Source organism: Pongo abelii, chromosome 16 (genome assembly GCF_028885655.2).
Source record: "Pongo abelii isolate AG06213 chromosome 16, NHGRI_mPonAbe1-v2.0_pri, whole genome shotgun sequence".
NCBI lineage: Eukaryota > Metazoa > Chordata > Mammalia > Primates > Hominidae > Pongo > Pongo abelii.
The window spans coordinates 86,689,515-86,701,221 of record NC_072001.2 but is presented as its reverse complement, the minus strand read 5'-3'; the positions used below and the strand labels follow the sequence as shown (position 1 = coordinate 86,701,221).

At 44.6% G+C, this 11,707-nt stretch overlaps 1 long non-coding RNA gene across 1 annotated transcript; it reads left to right on the top strand.

Moving 5' to 3' along the window:
• The first annotated feature begins 4,335 nt into the window (after positions 1–4,335).
• Positions 4,336–7,369, top strand: LOC129050584 (uncharacterized). The gene is made up of 3 exons (XR_008514262.2): positions 4,336–4,538; positions 5,826–5,916; positions 6,949–7,369. It is a non-coding gene; the product is annotated as an uncharacterized LOC129050584 (long non-coding RNA).
• The last annotated feature ends 4,338 nt before the right edge of the window (positions 7,370–11,707 follow it).

Sequence of the window (11,707 nt, the reverse complement as noted above, 5' to 3'; positions counted from 1 at the left end):
CACGCCATTCTCCTGCCTCAGCCTCCCGAGTAGCTGGGACTACAGGCGCCCGCCACCACACCCGGCTAATGTTTTTGTATTTTTAGTACAGACGGGGTTTCACTGTGTTAGCCAGGATGGTCTTGATCTCCTGACCTTGTGATCTGCCTGTCTCGGCCTCCCAAAGTGCTGGGATTAAGGTGTGAGCCACCACACCAGGCAGAATTACTGAATAATTCTAAGTAGTGGAAATGATTCTAAGTAGTAGGAACACATCCTGAATCTTGAGGCTGGTGAGAACTTTTTGGTTAGATTAGAACACATTCCATCATTCCTTTCCCTCCTATTTTTACTCAGTGGTTCACAGGCTTTCAATGATAAAACTAATGTTTTTGGAACATAAACAAAGCATGTGCCGGCTGGGTGGAGTGGCTCATGCCTGCAACCTCAGCACACTGGGAGGCCAAGGTGGGAGAATTGCTTAAGCTCAGGAGTTCAAGACCAGCTTGGGCAACGTAGCAAGACCTTGTCTCTACAAAAAATTTGAAAATTAGCAGGGCATGGTGGCACGTCCCTATGGTTCCAGTTTTTCAGGAGGCTGAGGTGAGAGGATTGCTTCAGCCTGGGAGGTTGAGGCTGTAATGAGCCGTAATTATGCCACTGCATTCCAGCCTCGGGGACAGGGTGAGATCCTGTGTAAAAAAAAAAAAAAAGAAAGAAAAAACGAAAAGAAAAAGCATGTACACCACACAGACAGGCATTCACACACTCTGTCATATAAGTGTTTCCAAGACTGGAGAGGTTGGAGTCACTGCTTAGTGGTGGTTTACATAGGAATTTTTTTTTTTTTTTTTTTTTTTTTGAGTCGAAGTCTCGCTCTTATCCCCCAGGCTGGAGTGCGATGCTGCGATCTCGGCTCACTGCAGCCTCCGCCTCCCTGGTTCCAGCGATTCTCCTGCCTCGGCCCCCCTGAGTAGCTGGGATTACAGGCACCTGCCACCACACCCAGCTAATTTTTGTATTTTTAGTAGAGATGGGGTTTTACCACATTGGCCAGGCTGGTCTCGAACCCCTGATCTCAGGTGATCCACCCACCTCGGCCTCCCAAAGTGCTGGGATTACAGGTGTGAGCCACCGCGCCCGGCCTACATAGGATTCTCGACTGCCCAGCAGAGATGTCTGATTGGGATTCCTGAACACACTAGCTGCAGTCAGAGAGCCTGACCTGCATGGTGACAAAGGCTGACTGCTCACTCACGAGAGCCAGCAGCTCTTCTGGGTTCCACTCAGGGGCATATAGGATCAAGGCCCTAATTCATGCCCCATAGGAGCCGATTCCTCACATTAGTCTCTCCAGACCCAAGAAGATGCCCCCCCGCCCCCAAACTCAATTTAAAAATAGTCCAAAAAATACACTTCTCATTAGATTTATTTTTCTTTCACATCATCCCACAATTTTACTTCATGCACACAGCACAGCATAATTAAAACCAAACTCAGGCCTTGCCTGAAAGTCAGCCCCGTTGCTCTGAGTCATCATCCCCCAGCTCAGCTGACAGACCTTCATCTGGTGAGGGGTCCACTGGGGAGGGTTGAGGCAGCAAGGCAGGAGGAAGCGTGGGTCTGGCTGGAGCCTCACAATCAAAGCTTCTGTTCAGTGGTACCTTCCCCTCTTCCCTCCTCCACCGTCCTCTTCTCTGGTTGGGACTCTCTTAAAGCAATCATGTCTTCTATGAAAGGCAAGGCCTGTTGGGACATGAAGCAGCCATGGAAGGTCCTCCAGGCAAGACTTCCCATAGAAAGTTTGGCCAAATTCATAAATTAAGTTGAAAATTCGATCCTGTTTGCTGCCAAGTGGGGCTAATTAATTTCTGTAGAGACTGGTGAACAGGAAGCACACTATTCACATTATTTCATCAACAATTAATTCACTAAGCTCAGATTCATTAGTTTCCTGGCATTCGCCATCCTAAACAGTGTTGGGAAGGCATTTGTGGAGGGAGCCCGGCTATTTTAAGCCTCCTGGAGAACACCTTTGGCTCAGCTGCCTCCTTGCAGGTGACTTCACCCTCCCCTGGAGAGGACTCATTAGGGATTGTTTTGCAGCCCCAGCAGGCAGGCCTGGGTGGTGCCCCATTCCTCCCTGGGATGTTCTGGAGCTTTGTGGCCTCCCTGGCAGGAAGAAGCCACATTCTGGGCCCCACATTAATTGATACTTCACTAATGAGCTTCATAAATGCCCCAGGGAACTCCTAAGGACAGGAAACTGGAAGGAATGGAGCTCCAGCTCAGTCTCCCCCAGCCCCTCCTACCCTCACATTTCCTTCAGACCAGAGGCCCTATATTCTAGGGCACAAGGTCCACAGGTGAGAGCTGTTCACTGATCAGTCAGCAGGCACCTGATACAATTATGGTGCAGTCAGGGAAGGCTTCCTGGAAGAAGAACAATATAAATGTTTCACAAGAGCAGGGATTCTCTTTTGTTACAGTTGTATACCCAGCTCCTAGCACAGGTCCTGACACAAAGTAGGTGGTCAATAAATGTGAGAGACAGGAAGAAAGAGAGGCAGAGAAGGAAGAAAAGAAGATGGTCAGAAGGAAATGAAAGGTAGTAACTAAGCTGAAAACAGATGAATATGAGCTACACCCAGATAGGGGAAATGGGGTGGAGGTAGCAGTTAGAGCCATGCCGTGCAGTTGTATAAGTTGTACACTGCACATCTCTGAGGGCACCATATACATTTCTGTAAATAGATCTAGAATTATGCAGCATGAAACTTGCACAGCTATACATAGCAGTCCTAGTAACAGGGCAACAAAGAGAGCATTTCAGGCTGAGACCACAGCACGTGCAAAGCTTGGAAGTAAACAAGGAAAAGGAGAAGCATTGAATACCTAGAAGAAGCTCAGATTAGCTAGAAATCCTGAGGGTGGAGACTGTATTTTCTATATCTCCGTGTCTTCCATGTGGTACCTCCCACATAGTGACAGGTTAGGGATGTCCCTGAATCCAAGCAAACCTTGGGTGTTTTGCCAGTACAAAGGGAGCCCAGGCCTCCATGCTGAGGTGCAGCCCCATGCCATGCCCAGCCCCATCAGAGAGGTGCTCACCCTATCATGGGAGACAGACATCACTTCTAGCATTGTGCAATGGCCCTGGGGGGAGAAAGAGAACTTCCAATGGTGCCACATTTTCCCGTTGCCTCTTAGAACGGTGATTTAGGTAACTGTGAGTTTTTATGCACTGTCCTATCTTAGCATGTCAGAATTATACAGGCCATGAAAATCATTTTGACCATTACGTATTTTACTATTGAAGAGAATGTGGCCCATAGAGGGAAAGAAAGTCACCCAATGCCACCCACCTAGTTAGCAAAGGAATCAGGGCCCCAAGCTTATCCTTTGGATGTTCCTGCACATCAAACGGCCTCAGCAAACATTTCTGGATTCCAGTGCCTGCCTCCCCATGTTGGTGCATGGTCTGCCTGAAAGTGGGCAAGGTACGGTAAGGGGTCAGGCTCAGCCAAATTCATAAATTTAAGTTGAATTTGGCACGAAAGGAAAGGAAGATGCTCAACTTCCTGAGAAAGTAGCAAGACCTTCTATACCGTGAGTTTCTCTTCTGTCATATCACATAAATGGGTTCTATCTAGTCTAAGCCCAGAGGTGCTGACTGTCCTTAAGCTCTAAGTGACACTGTGTGGCTCCACCCTCGTTATGTGGCCTCTTAGTATCTTCTCCAGCAAGCCTCTTGACCTGAAAGGGCAGATGCTATGCAGACGGGCATCACTGGAAAAAATAAGGTAAAACAGTTTGGAGAAAGCCACGTCCAGCCTCCACACCCTCCAAGGAAGGCATACGTGTCTTCTGCCCGCAAACCTGGATGGGCAGACTCACAGCATACACACAGCTCTGTGACAATGGGCATCCTCATTCAGGCTGAGGAGCCATAAGCAGCCCTTGCAAGCACTCACTTTCCCAAGCAAGCCGCAGGCTTGTACCAGAGGTGCTCAGGTTGGTTCACCTGGCCCGGCTCCACCCTCGTGAAAGCGGAAAGGCCAAGGAGAAGCCTGACCGGGAGATTCTGGCTCTCTTTCTTGGCAGTGGCCATACACTTGACCTGCTCTCTGTTCATGAATTTCCTTTTTTGTCTGGGCATAGTAAACTATTGTGGCTAAGGCAAGCCTTGGCCCACGGGGCAGGCAAGTCAGAACCCTTGGCAGCAGCCTCCCTCAGAAGCCCTGACTTGCTTGGACCCTGCATCACTGAGGAGTAACGACTCACACTTCATCTCCTGTGCTCTTTTCCCCAGGAGAGTTTTGCTCATTACTGCTTCCTCCTTTCCCCTAGGTGTTGCCAGAAATGGGATGTTACTGAGTCTCCAGTATTTGAAACGTTTTGCAAAAAATGTTACATTTCTTGCTCCCTCACAACTGCAAACAGGAAGACAAGCTGTGTTTCAAAGTTGAATGAGCGAAAAACGGTAGACTCAGTTTTTAGGGTGACATGGCCCTTCCTTCCCAGTCTAAATGAAATGATAGGAGATACATAAAAATAGGGTAAGTCTGGATTGGTACTGGTAGCTGGGTAAGGGTGCCCAGCAAATATCAGAACATTTCAAGGAAATTCTGTTAGGTTGAAAATAAATGGTACAAAATGAAAGGAGGATCCCCACATTCAACTTGTAACTCAGCTTCCTGAGAAAGTAACAAAGGCCCATTCTCTTGAGTTTCTCTTCCATCAGGTAACATAAATGGGTCCTATGAAACGTTAGGTTTGAGGTATAGTGATTTTTTTTTTAGGGGGCAGGAGGACTCTTAGACGGATTTACCTTTCTTCTTAAAAAGAAAAATTCAAGCCGGGCGCGGTGGCTCACGCCTGTAATCCCAGCACTTTGGGAGGCCAAGGCGGGCGGATCACGAGGTCAGGAGATCGAGACCATCCTGGCTAACACAGTGAAACCCCGTCTCTACTAAAAAAATACAAAAAATTAGCTGGGCGTGGTGGCAGGCACCTGTAGTCCCAGCTACTCGGGAGGCTGAGGCAGGAGAATGGCGTGAACACGGGAGGCGGAGCTTGCAGTGAGTCACGGGCCACTGCACTCCAGCCTGGGCGACAGAGCAAGACTCTGTCTCAAAAAAAAAAAAAGTTCAATACCTTGCATTTTCTGCAGGGCCCTTGCCTCCGTCACCCTCAGCTATACGCACTGGGTGGATTTCCTTCCACCCCTCACCTCCCAGCTCCCGGGGTGGGCATTGGTTGTCTTCAGCTCCCTTTTCACTGCGGGATTTAAAGCTGAGCTGCAGCAGGCAGCAGCTGCCTTCTGACCCCGAGGGGAGATACTGTCTGAGAACAGTCAACACATGGGAAGAACAGAGCTGTGCTAAGTACTAATAATATCGTTTGACCCCCACATTAAGTTGCGCCTGTCACTTAACCCTAGCCCAGGACTATCCAGTCACATGAGCCAGCAAATTCCCTCTTTGCTTAATCCAACTTGAGTTGGGTTTTCTGTCACTTGTAACCAAAAGAGTTCCAACTGCTTTGGTTAGGCAGAGTACATCAATAATACAGTCTAAAGGTAATCTTACTTCTCTGAGAATCTGCAGGTGTTGGATATTGATATGATTCAGCTTTGTGTCCCCATCCAAATCTCATCTTGAATTGTAATCCCATAATCCCCCACATGTCATGGGAGGGACCCGGTAGGAGGTAATTGAATCATCGGGGCAGTTTCCCTGATGCTGTTCTCATGATAGTAACTGAGTTCTCATGAGATCCAATGGTTTTATAAGGGGCTTCCCCCTTCACTCTGCTCTCATTCTCTCTCCTGCTGTCCTGTGAAGAGGTGCCTTCTTCCCTCTCCCGCTGCCCTATGAAGAGGTGCATTCTGCCATGACTGAAAGTTTCCTGAGGCCTCCCCTGCCATGCAGAACTGTGAGTCAATTAAACCTCTTTTCTTTATAAATTACTGGGGTTTATCTCGGGCCTGTCCTTATAGCAGCGTGAGAACAAACTAATACAAATATAACATTAATATTAACAACTGTGCTCACAATAACATTCTATCTTCACAATATACTTTTTAAGAACAACCAACAGAAGGGAAATCAATGAGCTGTACATAAATGGCACCTACATAAACATAACTTCTTCATTCATGTGTGCTTTTAGTATTTTAATTTTCTGAGAGCTGCCTTCATAACCAGGCTACTGACCCTCAGGGCCTTAAAGACCAAAGGAAATAGGAGGCTGAAGAAATTGAAGGTGACATGAAGTGTTCCCCTGCCCCACTGCCAAGCCCACCCAATCTGAAGATGAACATTTTAGGTTCCAAATGGGCAGAAATACTCCATCTCCCACAAGACGTTCTATGGCTGTGTTAAGGAGAAAGAGGAAAAAAAATGAGAAAACTTCTTTTGCTCATTTGACAACATTCTCCCACTCTCTCATTGTGCACAGCCATAGCCTCCTTCCAATTCCTTAGATTTGCTATGCTTTTTCCTTCACATCTATTTACCTTCATAGCACCCCCTACAACCGTAGGTCATAAAATGCTTGCCGATATGTTTATTTGTGGAATGTCAGACTCTTCTCAGCTGTAGGGTCTGCAAGGCAGCAGCCAGGTTGGTTTTGGCCCTTACTCTATACTCAGAGGGTGGCCTAACACCAAATAAGTACTTGTTGAATAAACGAATGAATGAAGGTATGAATGAGTGCTCATAACTTTCCTGGGTTAAGAGGGATGAAAGAGTGTGTTTCGTCATAACACAATTTTTGTCTGCAATGATTCTTTCTTCTAAAGTGTTTTATTTAATAGAAGGTTGATATTTTGTCAACTGATTCTGATCCTAGTTTTGTTTTGTTTTTTAGAGTAAGGGGAGGAGGGGGAGACCAATGGAGGAAAGAAGAGGGGACTTGGTACTACGTAGAAACTGGTTTTGTGCATTTATCTTTCTTTGGATGCAGGAGTGGGCTGCTTAGAGGAAGAAATGAAAGCTGTGTTGATTCTACTTCTGGAAAGGAATTTAACAGCTGCTGCCAGGAGTCATGAGGTAGTGGATTCTGGTTGATGGTCGAAATTCTGATTTGGGGTAAAAGAGCATGAACATATCTATCTTGCTTAGAATGTTCCAGTTTTACCATTACCTGGAGACCATGGAGAACTACAAGGGGAGTGGAATGTGAAGCAAAAAAAAAAAAAAAAGACTCTTTTTTTTGTTTTAAATTCTTGGTAGATTCATCTTCAACAAAAGGGGCACAGTTAAGTCAATGATGCCTCATCCATTGGGGGAATATTATATATCCATTAAAATAATTTATATTATTATGAAACAAGCTTATGCTATGGTATGAAGTACAGAATCTGAAATGAAATAAAACTAGCAAGACTCAGGACCCAAAGTTGTTGCTATAGAATATTAATAACTGGGTTGATAAGCTCCCTGCTTGGGGCCTGGCTTACCTCCGCAGCACCATCTCTTATCACTCCTCCTCCTGGAGGCCCCTGCCTTCTGCCCTCCAGTCACCCCAAAGCCACGTTTCACTCACACCTTCCCCCCATTGCCACCCTTCCCATCTCCTGGACAACTTCCCTTGATTCTTTAGGTATCAATTTAAATGTCCCTCCCTCAATTTAAAACCCTTCCCTAAACCCAGAGTCCATGGAAGTGCCCTGAGGTCTCAAATGTCTCTCCCTCTGGAAACCCTTTCCTAAACCCAGAGTCCATGGAAGTGCCCCGAGGTCAAGTCCCTCCTACTTACTTTTTGTACTTCCAGGTCATCACACTTAACACAAGGTCTCTAAGCTGTGAGCTCTGAGAGGAGGATGCAGTCATTCATTGCAGTGTCACTAGCACAGTGCCTCAGTAAGTAAGAATATAGACCTGAAGGAAATAGGCCAGAATGTTGCCAAGTAGTTGCCTCTAAGTGGGGCAACTCATGCAGATTTTTATTCCCTTTTTTCAAGTTTTCTGTATTTTCTAAGATTTCCACAATAATCATGTATTACATCATATTATGATAGCAAATAACAATAACCCTTTAATTATAAAATATCTGGAGAAAGCATAAATATAGGCAACATCAAACGTGTTTTCTATTTTAACAGAACAGTGGGATTTCACTTGCACTTTTTAGGTCTTTATCTGGGGCAAAACATACAAATGCATCTGAATTACAAACCCATGAGAGAGTGTGGTGGGACCAGCGAGCCATGCAGAGCTGTGTCATGACATTATGCCAGGGAGCTGCATATACCAGAGAACTTCACCCTGTTAGGCACTAGGCTTTTCATCTCTCTATTTTCAGCAACTCTCCCAGGGCTGGAGTAGAGAAGGTGCCTACTTAGTAAATGTTTGCTGAATTCCTTGATAGCAGTTTTAGAGAAGAAGCTAACTTAAATTGATGCACAGAAAAGTGGAATGTATTTTGTGCCATTGTTCTGGAAATTTAGAGATGCACAGTAGGAAAAATTTCCCTCTGCCTCGTAATAGCACAATTGGAAGGTGTATGTGGGTAGTTATACCCCATTTATCTAGGGATAAGTTTTAAAGTGACCTCAATTTTCCAGACTATGACTGAAAGCAAAAATAAGCCAAATAAATAAATAGGAGCGAGAGAGAAACAAACAAACAAAAAAGAAGCCTGTGAGCATCCTTACAAGTTCACAACAGCTGTCAAGTTCATGACCTGGAAACCTCCGAGAGCTTCACACAGCCTCTCTCAGAACATGTTTACAGGTACCTTGGACACAATTCTAACAAGCACAGCCTTGATCCTAACAAGGGTCCCATGTCATCACATACTAGGGGCGTTTTCCAAAGGGGTGCGATACCTTCCACGGTGTAAAGGCACCAGGACTTTACTGATGGCACAAGGTAAGCAACAAACATCAAAACTAGAACAGGCCTTTAAAGAACTTCCAGTGAAGTCCACCCCCTCCTTTTACAGATGAAGAAGCACAATTAGCGAGGTTAATGGCCCCAAATCACACAACAATAAGGATGAAACTGTGACATACAACAAACACACAAGTAAACAAAAACCTCCCAGGCCCCTGACTCCCTGTATCAAAGCAACTATAGTCAAGGGTCATCATGACCAAATGAAAGGAAGGCAAAGGAGTAAGTGCTATATTTTAGAGTGATTCCCAGTAAATATTCTTTTACAATTTTTAATTGGTTCTTGAGAATGATTATCCTCAGTTATCTGAAGTACTGACTTCTGGCAAAGTTCCACTGCCCGATATTTCTGGACAGAAAAATAACTCCTTTATATATATATTTCCGCCTATTGTTGCAAAATGGACTCAGTACTCTAGCTGGCTACCAGCTACACACACACACAGACACACAGACACACACTTTTCATATCATCCCATTGAGCAGATAGCGTGCTTTGTGAAGGCAGGCAGACTTGTTCATTTCTGTACAGTGCCTGGGGCAGTAGTTTTTCTGGATGAATAAATAAATGAACAAATGAATGAACCTCAAGATTCAGTAGTCAAGCTGTCCTATTTAACTTTCAATGCAGCACGCCCATGTCTTGAGGCCAATTCTTAAAATCCATATGGTAGATGCATTTGGTATGACAGGAAGTAATTAAAACAAACTGTAAGCATTGAGGGAACGGTTGTCAACGCTTATTTTGATAACCAACAAACAATGTGGAAACTGCATTTTTCCCTGTAAATAGGGGCATGCTGAAAGGTGGAAATGCAAAAAAAAAAAAAAAAAAAAAGAAAAGAAAAACTTCAACACACTATGTAAATCCTAGGAGGGAAGAAAGAAATCACACAAAGCATTGATCTTTTACTTTTTTTAATGCAAGATTTACACACATGTAGTTTTGTGTTTCTTTGCTAACCCCTTTTCCTCCACGGATAACTGTTAAAATCATTCTCCCACTTAGTTCTCTTACTTAGTACCTCCTTAAAATTCAAGCTATTACTTCTTTTAAGGAGCAAAATTTGCAGATATTATCCTACTCATCTGCATCTTCTCCGAGACTATAAATTATCAGGATGCACCTCATGTCTAGACACCCGCAGGTGTCATTTGAATCCCTGATTTAAGCTGTTTACACCCCACGTTGTTTTATTTATCCTTCAACATCATCAGGTCTCTGTTTAATTAAAATTTACTTTGGTCCTCCTGGCGCTCGCCCGCACTATCCCCATAGCAGCACAAAAGTGGTTTTGCTCTTATTAATTCCACTTTTGCCTCTGTCTGCTCTAACCCAAGAACGCTCTGCCCGCCCAGATCCCCAGCTTGAGTGTTGCAGTCAAAAACCACAGGCGAGGGCCAAGGATGCCTCCCGTTTACAAGCTGTTCTGCAGGCTAACGCTGATCTTCCCCAGACGCTAAATCATAATCTTCGTGTTTTTCGTATTTCACATTCTAGCCACAATTTCAACATCCCATCCCCGTGACATTAGGGAATGATAAATCAGCAGGCGGGACAGCTCCCCTGTACAGACTGGTACGGGCGGACCGGGCTCTGCCAACGCCCTCGCTCCTGCCAGATGTCGGCGCCCGCGGGGTTAACCCTTTCCGGCAGCGCAGCCTTCCCCTGCGTCCGGCCGCTTCCCCAGGCAGCTGTTTTTAAAAACGTCCGCCTCCCAGGTTCAAGAGCGAAACTCCATCTCAAAAAAAAAAAAAAAGTTCTGTAGTTTTTATTTCTTTTCAAACTTTCCTCCTTTTTCCCCCTTCTCCCTCCTTTCCTTGCCTTGCCTTGCCAGACCTCAGAGTACTTGAAAGCAAATAAAAATGGTATCAGACCACCGGCAATGGGAATATATACTTCTCTTAAATAAGTGAGTCTGCCTTAAAACCATTTTGCTCCTTCCTCTTCACCGGATATTACCAGAAAAGGACGAGGGTGAAAGAACTTATTTTAAGGTGGAGAAATATTTAGTGCTAATTTTTTAGTTATTTGCTATTTTTAAGTAGCTTTATTGAGGTATAATTTACATATTGATGAATGCATCTATTTTACCAGTACAATTAGATAGTTTTTGAATATATCTATAGAATTGTGCCACAATAGGAATAATCTAATTTTAGAACATTTCTATCCCCTCCCCCCACCAAAAACCCGCAGTGTCCATTTGCAGTTATTTCTCTCTCCTACCCCAGGTAACCGCTAATTTACCTTCTGTCTGTATAGATATGCCTTTTCTGGGCATTTTATACAAATGGAATCATACAATAGGCAGTCTTTTGTGTCTGGCTTCTTTCACTTAGCTTAATGTCTTTGAAGTTCAGTGCTAATGGCTTTTATTACATGGCAAAGCCCCTTAGAATGGCCAAACTGTCCCAGAAGACTACATAATCTAACTGCACTAAGTGTGCTCTCATAGTACACACTGCATAGACACGTGCCCTAAATTAGGGTCACATTCTGAGGTGTGTGTCTGGGGATGGGGGGGGTGGCAGGTCTGTCAAGGGCCATATGCAAATACAAAGCATCTCAATTAGTAGTTGTATTGGTTTTGTTTTAGAGACAGAAATCCAAAACATTCAATTTACTTGTTATTAAAATGGCACATGAAAGCCACGTAGCTTTCAGAATACAAGGGCTTTTAAGCTATCTCCTTTTCATATTATCTAATAACATTCCATATGTTAAAACTAAATACAGTTGACCCTTGAGCAACTTGTCGGTTAGGGACACATACTCCTATGCAGTTGAAAATTCAGGTTTAATCTTTGACTCTCCCAAAACT